Source organism: Somniosus microcephalus, unplaced genomic scaffold (genome assembly GCF_052327205.1).
Source record: "Somniosus microcephalus isolate GS21.2 unplaced genomic scaffold, FLI_Smic_1.0 unresolved_chr6, whole genome shotgun sequence".
Lineage (NCBI taxonomy): Eukaryota > Metazoa > Chordata > Chondrichthyes > Squaliformes > Somniosidae > Somniosus > Somniosus microcephalus.
The window spans coordinates 33,554,284-33,570,188 of record NW_028225184.1 but is presented as its reverse complement, the minus strand read 5'-3'; the positions used below and the strand labels follow the sequence as shown (position 1 = coordinate 33,570,188).

Here is a 15,905-nt window from a genome sequence, read left to right as displayed (position 1 = left end):
TTCAGAGTGGGAGTGAAGTGGAGAATTATAGTGACAGGTGACCGGGAGCTCAGGTCACCCTCACGGACTGAATGGGGGAGTTCCACAAAGCAGTCACACAATCTGCGTTTTGTATCCCCAATGTGGAGAAGACCACATCGTGAATACGAATACAATATACTAATTTGCAAGGCATACAAGTAAATCGTTGTTTCAGCTGGAAGTAGTGTTTGGGGCTCTCGACAGTGGGAAGGGAGGAGGTAAAAGGGCAGTTGTTGCATCTCTTGCCCTTGCACGGGAAGGTGCTGGGCGAAGGGGGAGGGGTGTTGTCGGGGGGGGAGCTGTGGACCAGGGTGTCGACGAGGGAGCAGTGCCTTTGGAATGCACAAAGCAGAGGTGAGAGGAAGATGTGTTTGGTGGATGAGATCACGCTGGTGATTTCGTAAATCCTGGAGGATGATCCATCGAAGGTGCAGGCTGGTGGGATGAAAGTTGAGGACAAGGCGAAACCTACTGTCGTTCTGGGAGGGTTGGGATGGAATGAAAGCAGAAGTGCGGGAACTGGAATGAACACAGCAGTGGGCCATGTCAACCATGGTAGAGGGGAATCCTCGGCTGAGGTAAACGAATTACAAATCAGAAGCACTAGTAGGGAAGGTGGCATCGTCAGAGCAAGTTTGAAGGAGACACCGGGAGAATGGAATAGTGGATGCATTGGTTGTCATCTTCCAAAATTCTATAGGTTATGCAATAGTTCCTGTAGATTGTAGGGTGACAAATGTAATACCACTACTTAAAAAAGGAGGGAGAGTGGAAACCGGAAACTACAGGCTGGTTAGCCTAACATCAGTAGTATGGAAAATGCTAGAGTCAATTATAAAGGATGTGATATCAAGACACTTTATTTTTCCTGCCAAAGTGGATTCCCTCGCACTTTCCCACATTATACTCCAACTGTCATATGTTTGCGCATTCATTTAGCCTCTCTGTATCCCTTTGCAGCTTCGTTTAGACCTCTGCACAACTTGCTTTCTCACCTATTGTTGCATCTTCCGCAAACTTGGCTAAATGACACACGGTCCCTTCGTTCAAGTCATTAATGTAGATTGTAAGTAGTTGAGGCCCCAGAATCGAGTTTTGTGGCACCCCACTCGTTACCGTTTGCCAACTGGAAAATGACCCATTTATCCCGACTCTCTGCTTTTAGTTAGTTAGACAATTATCTTCCATGCTAATTTATTACCCGCTACTCTGTGTGCTCTTATCATATGCTGTAACCTTTTATGTAGCACCTAATCGAATTCCTTCTGGAAATCCAAATACACCACATCCACTGGCTCACCCTTATCCACCCAACTCGGTACATCCTGAAAGAACTCCAGCAAATTTGGTAAACATGATTTCCCTTTCATATAAACATGCTGCCTCTGCTTGACTGCATTATGATTTTCCAAATGCTCTACCACTGCTTCCTTAATAAAGGACACCAGCATTTTCCCAGCGACAGATGTAAGGCTAACTGGTTTATAGTTTCTTGCTTTCTGACTCCCCCCTTTCATAAATAGGTGTGTTATATTTGATGTTTTCCAATCCGCTGCGACCTCTCCAGAGTACAGTGCATTTTGGTAGATTGCAACCAATACATCCACTATCACTGCAGCCACTTATTTAAAGACACCGGAATGCAGCCAATTTGGTCCAGGGGACTTTTCGTCGTTTAGTCCATTATTGTACCAAATACATTTTCCTTAGTGATAGTAATAGTCTTTAGTTCCCCCCTCCCTGTTGTCCCTTGATTATACATTAGTGGGTTAATGTTAATGTTTTCTACCGTGAAAACACATTCTAAATATTTGTTCAGAGTCTCTGCCATTTCCCCGTTCCCCATTATTAATTCCCTATTCTCATCCTCTAAGGGAGCAATATTTACTTTAGCTACTATTTTCCTGATTATGTAGCTGTAGAGGCTCTTACAATCTGACTTAATATTTCTTCCTGGCTTACTCTGGTAATTCATATTCTCTCACTTTATTATTTTTTGAATAATCCAATGCTGGTTTAAAGATAATCGGAATCCTCTTGCCTCCCACCAATCTTGTTTGCATTTGTTTTCAATTTGATACCATCCTTTACTTCCTTAGATAGCCACGAATAGTGCTGCTTTCTCTTAAAGTATTTCTTTCTCACTGGAGAATATTTTTGTTGAGAGTTGTAAAATATTTCCTTAAATATCTGCCACAACATTTCAACTGCCTTTCCTTTTAATTTGTTTTTTTCCAATCCACTATAGCCAGCTATGCCCTCATGCCATTGACATCACCTTTGTTTAAGAGCAGGACACTGGTTTGAGATACAACTTTCTCACCCTCCAACTGAATTTGAAACTCAATCATGTTATGATCACTCTTTCCTAGAGGATCCTTTTGTATGAGGTCATTAATTAATGCTATCATATTACACAGTACCAGATACTAGGTAGCCTGCTTGGTTCCATTACTGAAGTCCTAGGGGGAGTGTTTGCTAGTGCTGTTGGGGAGGGTTTAACTAAAATGGCAGGGGTTGGGAGCCTGTGCAGGGAGACAGAGGAAAGGGAAGCAATGATAGAAGCAAAAGACAGAAAGGAGAAAAGCAAAAGTGCAAGGCAGAGAAATCAAGGCTATAATTCAAACCGGGCCATAGTAAATAAGAATTCTAAAAGTACGAAGAGTGATGAAAAATCAAGCCTGAAGGCTTTGTCTCTTAATGTGAGGAGCTTTCATAATAAGGTGGATGAATTAGCTGTGCAAATAGAAGTAAAGGAATAAGATATAATTGGGATTACGGAGACATGGCTCCAGTGTGACGATGACTGGGAATTCGACATCCAGAGGTATTCAATATTCAGGAAGGACAGGAAAAAATGAAAATGAGGTGGGGTAGCAGTGCTGGTTAAAGATCAGACTAACACAATAGTAAGGAAGTTTATTAGCTCTGATGATGTTGAATCTGTAGGTGCAGAGCTGAGAAATGCCAAGGGCAGGAAACGATAGTGGGAGTTGACTACAAACCCCCAAAGAGTAATGCGGAGGTTGGCGATGGAATTACACCGGGAATTAGAGATGCGTTCAATAAGGGCACAGCAGTTATTATGGGTGACTTTATTCTAAATGTAGATTGGGCTAACCAAATTAGTAACAATACCGTGGAGGAGGAACTCCTAGAGTTTATACGGGATGGTTTCCTGGAACAATATTCGAGGAACCAACTAGAGATCAGATCATCTCAGACTGGGTATTATTTAATGAGAAAGGATTAATTAGTAATCTTGTTGTGTGATGCCCCTTGTGGAGGAGCGATCATAATATGATAAAATTCTTCGGTAAAATGGAGAGTGAAGTAGTTGACTCAGAGACAAGGGTACTGAATTAAAAAACAGGAAACTACGATGGTATGAGGCAAGAGTTTGCTAGGATGGATTGGGGAATGTTACTTAAAGGGTTGACGGTGAATAGGCAATGGCAAATATTTAAAGATCGCATGTATGAACTATAGAATTTTTTCAGCCCTGCTTGCATAAAAATAAAACAAAATGTGACTCAACCGTAGCTAACAAGGGAAATTAGGGATTGCATAAGATCCAAGGAGAGGACATACAATTTGGCCAGAAAAAGCAGCAACCCTGAGGATTCGGAGCCCTTAATATTCAGCAAAGGAAGAGAAAGGGATTAATTAAGAATAGGAAAATAGTTCATAAGTGTAAGCTTGTAGAGAACATAAAAACAGACTGTAAAAGCTTCTATAGATTAGTTAAGAGAAAGAGATTGGTGAAGTCAAGCGTCGGGTAACATAGGTCTAATGAGAGGGAGGAATTGAATGAAATCAGTATTTGTTGGGAAATGGTGTCAGGGAAATTGATGGGATTGAAGGCCGATAAATCCCCAGGGCCTGATAATCTACATCCAAGAGTACCGAAGGAAGTGGCCCTAGAAATAGTAGATACATTGCTGGTCATCTTCCAAAATTCTAAATATTCTGGAACAGTTCCCATGGATTGGAGGATAGCTAATGTAACCCCAAAATTTAAAAAGAGCGGTAGAGAGTAAACGGGGAATTAAGAAACGGTAAGCCTGACAACAGTAGTGAGGAAAATTCTAGAGTCCATTATAAAAGTTGTAATAGCAGAGTACTTGGAAAACAATGACAGGATCAGAAAGTCAACATGGATTTACAAAAGGTAAATCATGTTCAGTAACCTACTGTAATTTTTTGAGGATGTAACTCGTAAAATAGATAAGGTATAACCAGTGGATGTGGTGTATTTGGACTTTCAGAAGGCTTTCAATAAGGTCCCACGTAAGAGATTAGTGTGTAAAGTTAATGCACATTGGATTGGGGTAAGGTACTGTCTTGGGTAGTGAAGTGGTTGGCAGACAGGAAGCAAAGAGTTGGCATAAATGTGTCTTTTTCCGAGTGGCAGGCAGTGACTAGTGGGGTACAGCAGGGATCGGTGCTAGGACCCCAGCTATTGACAATATATATAAATGATCCAGAGGAGGGAACTAGATATAATATCTCTAAGTTTGCAGATGACACAAAGCTGGGTGGGCGTGTGTGCTGTGAGGAGGATGTAGAACAACATCAGTACGATTTGTATAGGATGGGTGATTGGGCAGATGCATGGCAAATGCAGCATAATGTGAATACATGCGAGATTATCTACGTCCCTGGCAAAAACAGGAAGGCAGATTATTACCTGAAAGGCAATAGATTGGGAAAAGGGGAAGTGCAAAGAGACCTGGGTGTCCATGTGCACCAGTCGCTGAAGGTAAGCATGCAGGTGCAGCAGGCTTTTAAGAAGGCAAATGGTATGTTGGACTTCTTAGCGAGAGGATTCGAGTACAGGAACAACGATGTCTTGCTGCAGTTGTACATTCCTTGATGAGACCACACCTTGAGTGTTGTGTGCAGTTTTGGTCGCCTTATCTGAGGAAGGATGTTCTTGCCATGTAGATAGTGCAGCGAAGATTCATCAGACTGATACCTGGGATTGCAGGAATGACGTATGAGGAGAGATTCGGTCGATTTGGCTTACATTCGCTAGAGTTTAGAAGAATGAGTGGGGATCTCATTGAAACTTGTACTATTCTAACAGGACTAGACAGACTAGATGCAGGAAGGATGTTCCCCATGGCGGGGAGTTCAGAAGCAGGGTTCACAGTCTAAGGATAAGGGGTAAACCATTTAGGACTGAGATGAAGAGGAATTTCTTCACCCAGAGAGTGGTGAAACTGGAATTCTCTGCCACATAGGGCAGCTGAGGCCAAAATCATTAAATATATTCAAGTAGTAGTTAGATATATTTCTTGAGGCTAAAGGGATCAAGTGATATGGGGAGAAAGCAGGACAGGTACTGCATTTGGATGATCAGCCATGATCTCATTAAATGGCGGAGTAGGCTGGAGGGTCCGAATGACCTGCACCTGCCCCCTCTTCTATGTTTCTATGTTTCTATACTGTTCTAGGAAACCATCCCAGATACACACTATGAACTCCTCCTCAAGGCTACCTTGGCGAATTTGATTTGTCCAATCAATAGACTACCGAATAAGGTCAGAGTATGCGGAGTCACGAGATAAGTAGCAGAGTAGGTTGCTAGCTGGCTTCAAGACAGAAAGCAGAGAGTGGGAGTAAAGCTTTTCTATTCACAGTGGCAGAAGGTGCGTTTTGGTGTTCCACAACGATCAGTGCTGAGATCACTGCTGTTCACAATTTACATTAACGATTTAAACTATTCAATCAAAACACAATTTCTGAATTTGCAGATGATAACAAATTGGGGCAATAGTCAATAATCTGGAGGAGTGCAATCCATTATAGGGGGATGTTAATAAACTCGAAGAATGAGCAAATAATTGGCAAATTAAGTTCAACATAGATACATACGAGGTAATACCTTTAGGCAGGAAGAATAGGGAGGTCACTTATCACTTGGTAGGTTCGAATCTAGGTGGGGTAGAGGAACAACATTTCCACTGATTTCAAATACATACATTCACTTAAATTTGCGACATAGGTTAGCAAGGCCACTTAGAAACAAATCAAGCACTAGGGTTTATTCTAGAAGGACACAACAGAAAAGTAGCGAAGTTATGCTGAGCCTGCATTGAACCTTTGTTGGACTGCATTTAGAGTACTGCTTGCAGTTCTGGTCGCCATATGTTAAAAAGGATTTAGATTCAAGGGAGAAAGGGCAGATGAGATTTACAAGAATGATACAAAAATGTGATGGTATACATATAGGAAAAGATAAAATTGCTGGGTCTCATTCCTCTTGAAAAAGGAAGGATGAGGAGTGAGCTTATAATATTATGAAAGGTTTTAATAGATTGGATAAGGAGAGAATGTTTCCACTTGTGGGGAGGAGCATAACTGGAGGCCATCACTAGAAGAGTGACACCAAGAAATCCAATAGATAATTGAGAAGAAACTTATTTTCCCAAACAGTTGTGAGAATTTGGAACTCGCTTCCAAAGTGAGTGGTTGAACCGAATAGTATAGATGCATTTCAGGGAGGCAGGACATGAGGATGAGGGAGAAGGGAACAGAGTGTTACGCTGACAGATTTAGATTTAGACAGGAGGAGGCTCGAGTGTAGCATAAACGCCGGTATGGACTGATTGGACCGAATGGCCTGTTTCTGTGCCGTATATCTGATGAAATCCTATGTAATCCTATCGAGTCATCATCTTCCAAAAGTCTCTCGATTGAAGAATTGAACGATTGGATTGGAAAATAGCAAGACGCAGAGCATTATTTAAGAGGGAACGAGAGATCAACTAGGAAATTATGGGCTCATTAGACTGCTCTCAGTTGTGGGGAATGTACAACAATCAATTATTAGGACAGAGTGACAGAGCATTCGGAAATGAATAAGCTGATCAGAGAGATCCAGCATGAATTTGTAACGGTTAAGTCACCTCTGTCGAACCTAGTTCATCGTTTTGAGGAGATACCTAAAGTGGTAGGTAAAGGACTGTCTATGGATGTTATTTAAATGGAATCTCAGAAGGCATTCGACTAGCTTGTGCATGGAATTGGAGGAAACTTATAGACTTCAAGGACAGGAAATTTACTATATTGCTGGAGACAGATAGTAGGAATAATGGCTCTGTAATCACACTGGCAGGATGTGATTAGTGGTGTCCACCTGGGATCTGAACTGAATCTCAGATATTCAGTAAATTTAACAATGACTTGAAAGAAGGAATAGGGAGTCGTATATTTAAGTTTGCTGGTGAAATTAATTTAACTGACGCAGTAAATAATGCACTCTTGAGCAGAAAGTTGTAAAGGGACATTGATGGATTGGGTGAGTGGGAAAAATGTAGCAGATGGAATGTAAAGTCAAAAAGTGTGAGATCTTCCACTTTGGACGTAAAACAAGATTCCTGTATTTCTTATTTGCTGAAAAACTGGGGAAAATGGAGGATCGGAAAGATTTAGGAATCAAAGTACAGAAATTAGTAAAATCTAGTGGAAAGTTAGGAACATAATTACAAAGACTAGTGGAATGTTAGCCTTTATCTCAAGATGTGGAGATGCCGGAGTTGGACTGGGGTGGACAAATGTCAGAAGTCACACATCAACAGGTTATAGTCCAACAGTTTTATTTGAAATCACAAGCTTTCGGAGCGCTGCTCCTTCGTCAGGTGAAGTAGAGGAATGCATAAAGACACAGCTTATATCTCAATATATAGTTTTATCTTTGATATAGTTTTATCTCAAGATAGCTGGAATTCGAAGTGGAGGAAGAAAGTTGTAGCTGTACAGAGCACTTGATTACGGAGACATGGTTGCAGCGTGACCAAGACTGGGTGCTGAATATCCAGGGGTATTTGATATTCAGGAAGGAAAGTCAAAAAGGAAAAGGAGGTGGGGTGGCACTGTTAGTAAAGGATGACATCAGAGCAATAGTGAGCAAGGATATTTGCTCAGAAAATCAAGATGTAGAATCAGTTTGGGCGGAGCTAAGAAGCACCAAGGGGCAGACAACATTGGTGGGAGTTGTCTGTAGGCCTCCAAACAATAGTGGATCTGTAGGGGATGGCATCAAACCGAAAAATAGAGATGAGTGCAACAAGGGTTGTACAGTAATCATGGGTGGTTTTAATCTACAAATAGGCTGGCCAAACCAAATTAGCATTATTAGAGTGGAGGATGAATTACTGGAGCGTGCACAGGATTGTGATTTAGGCCAGTACGTTAAGGAGCCAACCAGGGAACATGCTATCCTAGATTGGGTATTGTGCAATGAGAAGGGGTTAATTCATAATTTAGTTGTTATGGATACTTTAGGAAGAGTTACCATAATATGATGCAATTCTTCATTACGATGGAAAGTGAACAATTCCAATCAACCAAATTTTTAACATTACTGTGGAGTAGGAATTCCTGGAGTGTTTACAAGATGGTTTCCTGGACCAATATGTCGAGGAACCAAACAGAGATCAGGCCATATTAGAATGGGTATTTTGTAACGAGAAAGGATTAATTAGCAATCTTGTTGTACGAGGCCCCTTGAGTCAGACGATCATAATATGATCGAATTCATCATTCAGATGGAGAATGACGTTGTCGACTCACAGGCTTGGTACCTAAATTTAAATAAAGGAAACTACGATGGTCTGAGGCGCAAGTTGGGGAGGATTGCTTGGGGAATGTCACTCAAAGGGTTGATGGTGGATATGCAATGGCAAACATTCAAAGACCGCATGGATCAACTACAGTATTTGTTCATCCCAGTTTGGCATAAATATAAAACGAAAAACGTGACTCAACCGTGGCTACCAAGGGAAATTAGGGATAGCATAAGATCCAAGGAGAGGACATATAAATTGGCCAGAAAAAGCAGTAAACGTGAGGATTGAGAACAGTTTAGGATTCAACAAAGCAGCACAAAGGGATTAATTAAGAAAGGGAATATAGAAATAAGAGTAAGCTTGTAGGGAACATAAAAACCGACTGTGAAAGCTGTTATAGATATGCGAAGAGAAAAACATAGGTGAAGTCAATCGTAGGTCCCTTGCAGTCAGAATCAGGGGAATTTATAATGGGGAACAAAGAAATGGACGACCAATTAAATACATTTTTTGGTTCTGTCTCCACAAAGGAGGACACAAATTACCTCCCAGAGATGTCGGGGAACATAGGGTCTGATGAAAGGGAGGAACTGGAAGAAATCACTATTTGTACGGAAATGGTGTTCGGGAAATTGATGGGATTGAAGGCGGATAAATCCCCAGGGCCTGATAATCTACATCCTAGTGTACTTAAGGAAGTGGCCCTAGAAAAAGTAGATGCATTGCTGATCATCTTCCAAAATTCGATGGAACCTGGAACAGTAACCATGGTTTCGAGTGTAGCTAATATTACCCCACTATTGAAAAAAGGTGGTAGAGAGAAAATGTGGAATTGCAGACGGGTAAGCCTGACATCGGTAATGGGGGAAATGCTAGAGTCCATTATAAATGATGTAATAGCAGAGCACTTGGAAAACAGTGACAGGATCGGAAAAATCAACATGGATTTACAAAATGTAAATCGTGCTTGACTAAACTACTGGAATTTTTTGAGGATGTAACTGGTAAAATAGATAAGGGAGAACCAGTGGTTTTGTTGTATTAGGAGTTTCAGAAGGCTTTCGACAAGGTCCCGCTTAAGAGACTAGCGTGTTAATTTAAGCAACATGGGATTGTGGGCAAGGTATTGAATTGGATAGAGAACTGATTGGCAGAGAGAAAGCAAAGAGTTGGAATAAGCGGGTCTTTTTCCGAGTGGCAGGCAGTGACTAGTGAGGTACCGCAGGGATCGGTCCTTGGACCCCAGCTATTCACAATATATAATAATGATCTAGACAAGGCAACTAGATGTCATATCTCCAAATTTGCAGATGACACAAAGCTGGGTGGTCGTGTGTGCTGTGAGGATAATGCTGAGAAACTCCAGGATGATTTGGACAGGTTGGCTCATTGGGCAAATGCATAGCAGATGCAATATAATGTGGATATATTTGAGGTTATCCATTTTGGTGGCAAAAACAGGAAGGCAGATTATTATCTGAATGGCAATAGATTGGGAGAAGGGGAAGTGCAACCAGACCTGGGTGCCCTTGTGCACCAGTCGCTGACGGTAAGCCTGCAGATGCAGCAGGCATTTAAGAAGGCAAATGGTATGTTGGCCTTCTAAGTGAGAGGGTTTGTGTTCAGGAAGAGTGATGTCTTGCTGCAGTTATACAGGGCCTTGCTAAGACCACATCTTTAGTAGTGTGTGCAGTTTTGGTCGCCTTATCTGAGGAAGGATGTTCTTGCAATGGAAGGAGTTCAGGGAAGATTCACCAGGCTGATACTTGGGATGGCAAGAATGACGGATGAGGAAAGATTGGGTCGATTGTGCTTGTACTCGCTGGAGTTTAGAAAAATGAAAGTGTATCTAATTGAAAGTTATAAATTTCTGACAGGTCTGGACAGACTAGATGCAGGGAGGATGTTCCCGATGGTCTGGGAGTCAATAACCAGGGGTCACAGTCTAAGGGTAAGGGGTAGGCCATTTACGACAGAAATTAGGAGGAATTTCTTCACCCAGAGAGTGGTGAACCTGTGGAATTCTCTATCACAGAAGGCAGTAGAGGACAATACATTAAATATATTCAAGAAGGAGTTGGATATATTTCTTAAGGCTAAAGGGATCAAGGAGTATGGGGAGAAAGCAGGGGCCGGGTTCTGAATTTGGATGATCAGCCATGATCGCATTGGATGGCAAAGCAGGCTCGAGGGGCCGAATGGCCTACTCCTGCTCCTATCTACTATGTTTCTATGTTTCTATGTTTCTAATCCGAAAGTAGGGTCCTTAATCTAAACAAAGCAAAGTACGAAATATGAGGAGGGAGTTGGATATAATAGATTTGGGAGCTTAATTTAAATGCATGACAGTGGATTGCAATGATTAACGTTTAAGTAATGAAAGCAAGAATTGCAAAAGTTATAAATTCCTTTCTGGTGCAAAAACCGAAAAGAAAAAGCGGCCCAACAATGGATAAGCAAATAAATTTAGGATAGAATTAGCTCCAAAGAGAATCCATATAGAGTTGCCAGAAGTAGCAAGCCTGAGGATTGGGAGCAGCTTAGATTTCAGTAGAAAAGGACCAAGAGTTTGATAAAGAGGGGAAAATAGAGTATGAGAGTAAACTTGGAAGGAACATAAAAGCGGATTGCAAAAGCTTCCACAAGTATCTAAAAAGAAAACGATTAGTGTAGAAAAATGTAGGTCCCTTACAGCCAGAAACGGGCGAGTTTATAATGGGGAACAAAGAAATGGCTGGGCAATCAAACAATACCTTTTTCTGTCTTCACGTAAGAGCACATTAATAACATCCCAGAAATTGTAGGGTACCTGAGGTCTAGGCAGAACGAGGAATTAAATAATTTAGTATTAGTAAAAAAATAATGCTGGAGAAATTAAAGGGACTGAAAGCCGATAAATCCCTAGCATCTGATAATCTGCATCCCAGAGTACCATAATAGGTAGCCATGGAAATTGTGGATGCATCGGTTGTCATCTTCCATAATTCTATAGATTATAGAACAATTTCTGCAGATTGAAGGGTGGCAAATGTAACCCCACTATTTAAAAATAGAGGGAGAGAGAAAACCGGGAACTACAGACCGGTTAGCCTAACATCAGCAGTAGGTAAAATACTGGAGTCTATTATAAAGGATGTGGTAATCGGACACTTAGAAAATATGAACGGGATTAGAAAATGTCAACATGGATTTATGAAAGGGAAATTGTGTTTGACAAACCTACTGGAGTTTTTTAAGGATGTAATTGGTAGAATAGATAAGGGAAACCTAGTGGATGTGTCGCATTTGGCTTTTCTGGTGGCCTTTGATAAAGTCTCATATAACAGTTTTGTGTGCAAAAGTAAGTATATGTGATTGGGGGTAATATACTGGCATGGATTGTTAATTGGTTATAGACAGGAAACAGAGAGTAGGAATAAATGGGTCTTTTTCGGGGTGGCAGGCAGAGACTATTGGGCTACCGCAGAGATCAGTGCTGCGGCCCCAACAATTCATAAAATATACCAATGATTTGGATGAGGGACAAAATGTATTATTGTGAAGTTTTCTGATGACACAAAGCCAGGTTGGATTGTGATTTGTCAGGAGAATGCAAAGAGGCTTCAAGGCGATTTAGAAAAGTTGAGTGAGTGGGCAAATATATGGCAGATGCAGTATAACGTGGATAAATGTGAAGTTATCCACTTAGGTATGAAAAACAGAACGGCAGAGTACTACTTTAAAGGTAATAGATTGGAAAATGTTGATGTACAAAGGGACCTGGGTGTCCTTGTACACCAGTCGCTGAAAGTAAACATGCAGGTCCAGCAACGGTTAGGAAGGAAAATGGCATGTTGGCCTTCATTGCAAGAGGTTTGAGCACAGGATCAAGGATGTCTTACTACAGTTATACAGGGCCGTGGTGCGACCTCACCTTGAGTACTGTGTGCAGTTTTTGTCTCCTTACCTAAGAAAGGATTTATTTGCCCTAGTGGGAGTGCAGCGAAGGTTCACCAGACAGGTTCCTGTGATGGTAGAACTGCCGTATGAGGAGAGATTGGGTCGACTAGGCCTGTAGTCGCTAGAGTTTAGAAGAATGAGAGGGAATCTCACTGAAACGTATAAAATTCTGACAGGGTTTGACTGGGTGCAGGGAGGATGTTTCCCCTGACTGTGGGGACTTGAACGAGGGGTCGCAGTCTGAGTATACGGGGTAGGACATTTAGAACTGAGATGAGGAAAAACTTCTTCATCAGAGGGTGTTGAACCTCTGGAAATCTCCACCAGAGAAGGCTGTGGAGGCCATAGCACAGAATATATATAAGAAGGAGAGAGATAGATTTCTAGACACAAAAGGCACCAAGGGATATGACGAGAGAGTGGGAATATGGTATTGAGATAGAGGAACAGCCATGATCATATTGAATGGTGGAGCAGGCTCGATGGAACGAATGGCCTACTCCTGCTTATATTCTCTATGATAGACCCCGTCTGGTGGAACTGCATTCAGTTCTGGGCAGTGGACCATATGAATGATATGAAGGCCCAAAAATTGCGGTCAGTCTCGATGGAGCTGCAGAGAACTGAGACTTGCTCTTCGGCACTGCTTAGTTGTGGGCAGCATATGACATCACTAAGGCCAGGAGTGCAGCCTACAGCCAATGAGTAAGTGAAGACACGCCCACAAAAGCAGTGAAAACGAAGCCACGCCCACATTAACCTCTTTCAGTCTCTTCCATTTTAATTACATTTTAAAAAACTTTCCAAACTTCTAAGAACTTCTAAAAATATTTAACTAAGTGGTGCTTGTACTTTTTTATATATCCGCCGTTTGTTTTATTTGTTTTCATCAAAACCACAATCTATTGGTCCCTCTCTATACAACCTCTTGTTTTGACACCCAGAAAAGGTCTAACAATGTTTTATATCTCCTACAGGTAATGCTGTTGAACTTCAGAAATACATTCCCAACCATATTTTCAATGTTAATTTCCAGTATCAAAATATATTTTTCAGACATCATTTAGACTGTTAATAAATAAATCTGCTCTCCACGTTATAGAGGGGTTATGTTGTTTGTTATAGAAACATAGAAAATAGGAGCAGGCCATTCGGCCCTGCTCCGCCATTCAACGACATCATGGCTGATCATCCAAACCCTCGCACCCGGTCCCTACAGCGACAGCCATCCCACACAAGCTCTATCCCCGTAACCCCGCGTATTTAATCCCCCCTAACACTAAGGGCCACTTTTTTATCATGGCCAATCAACCTCACCCGCACATCTTTGGAATGTGGGAGGAAACCAGAGCACCCGGAGTAAAACCCACGCAAACACGGGGAGAAAGTGCAAACTCCACACAGGCAGTCACCCAAGGCCGGATTTGTACCTGGGTCCCTGGCATTGATGACGCAACAGTGCTAACCACTATGCCACCGTGCTTCCTTTATGTTGAAAGTACAGAATTGTTCACTGAAATCTGCTAGAAGTTAGAAGGAGTAAGGATACCGATCAGCAATGATTGAATTGAATGGCAGAAACAGGCTCGAGGGACTGAATGGCCTAGTTCGATTCCTATGTTCCTATATGCTAATTATGGTGTGGTTTGCTGAAGTGCTCACAGTATTCCAGGTGTAATATATATCTTGCTTAGGTCGAAATTGGTTGACCAAACAGCCCCCGACACTGAACTAAATTGCCCAGAGTTTTGCCCACTCATTAAGGTAGCAGTGTCCCATTGCAACGGTCTGCTGCTATCGCCAGAATATACAGCTTAGTGCCGTCAGTGGAGTTGGATATCTGGAACTTTATTCGTTCCTGTAACTCATAGATCAATGCAGTTAAAACACGAGGCCGCATTACAGAATCCTGGGGACACCACTTGTCACTTTTTGCCAGTTAGATTACAGACACATTATCGCTACTCTATGATTCGTAACTGCTAATCAATTCAGTACCAATGTCACTAATTTGTCTTCAATTCCATGCGCTTTACCGGACAAATGCTCGACTTAATATTACGATGACTTTTTTCATCTAACTTGTGTATAATTTTGTTAACAACTCAAGTCCCTTTTTAACCAGCTTCCCTGGCATTCCACTCTCCTTAATTTGCATGAATGATTTATTGGTGAACAATTCACAGCGGCATTCTATGCCTCTCCTGGCATTCTCTGAAAGGTCCATCGAGATTTCTGTCAATTTTTTCATACGAGCAGCAACGCCCACTCCCGCTCCTGCTCTGTTGCTGATCACGACACCCATCACTCTTGCTGAAGCCTAATCACACAATCTATTTATCCATCCCAGTCAAGTAATTCACCACTATCCCCTTGGGTTGTTCAATGTGTCAACCAGCACCGCTACCAATTTCCATCCGGATTAATTGTTCACTATTATTATATATATGTACAAAGTGTGAAGTGGAAGGATATACGTGGATCAACATATGTAAGTGAAATCAGGATAACACTTACTACGTAGAAACTAATTTCCAAAATGGGGTTGAAGAGCAGAGGAATCTGGGGGAACAGGGCACAAATCACTAAAATTTGAGACACAATTTAATTAACACATAACAAAACAAAGAACGCCCTGGGATTCATTTCTTAAGGCAGACCACATTGGAGCACTCTCAAAAGTTCTGGTCTTAATATTATAAACTGGATATAGAGGCACTGGAGAAGGTGCAATGTATATTTACTACGATGATACCAGACCTGAAATAATGTAACTATCAGAAGAGATTGAAAAGGCTCGGGCACTTTTCTCTAGGTATATAAAGACGAAGGGGTGATGTGAAAAAGCTCTTTAGGATTATGAACGGGTTTGATAGGGCAGTTGTAGAGAACATTTTTCCACTTCCGTGGGAGACCAGTTCTAAGGTCCATCAACATAAGATCGTCATTGATGAATCTAATAGGGAATCCAGGAAAAACCTCTTTACCCAGAGAGTAGTTAGAATATGGAACTCGCTAGTTGAGGAGAAGGATATGTTGATGGGGTCAGAAGGAGAGGGTGGGAGGAGGATCGTGTAGAGCATAACAGCAGACATGGAATTAATGGGTCGAATGACCTGTTTCTGTGCTGCCGTATAATGTAATGCAAACAAACAAGGCAGTTGCAATCCATGTGGGTGATTGCTGAATTGCTTTGATCTATTGGCTTTGCCTGAGACTTGACTCACAATGGCAACATCTTGAACCTCGCTGAAGCCTCCCGACGTGCTTCCGCATTCTAGCACCTGTGGTAGCACTGTGGCCCTAATCACCAAATCTCAGCGCAGACTCTACTCTTGCTCATCTGTTACCTACACTTACATTCACCCC

At 41.7% G+C, this 15,905-nt stretch overlaps 1 protein-coding gene across 2 annotated transcripts in view; it reads left to right on the top strand.

Moving 5' to 3' along the window:
* LOC147087184 (Fc receptor-like protein 5) overlaps positions 1 to 15,905 on the top strand; it is a 64,068-nt gene that overhangs the window by 44,892 nt on the left and 3,271 nt on the right. The window contains exon 6 of one of the 2 annotated variants that reach the window (XM_085978210.1): positions 13,514 to 13,630. The exons of the other annotated variant lie outside the window; for it this stretch is intronic. The gene's annotated coding sequence lies outside the window, so the exon portion shown is untranslated. Of the gene's footprint in view, positions 1 to 13,513; positions 13,631 to 15,905 lie in introns of those variants that run through there. 2 annotated transcript variants of the gene reach the window in all.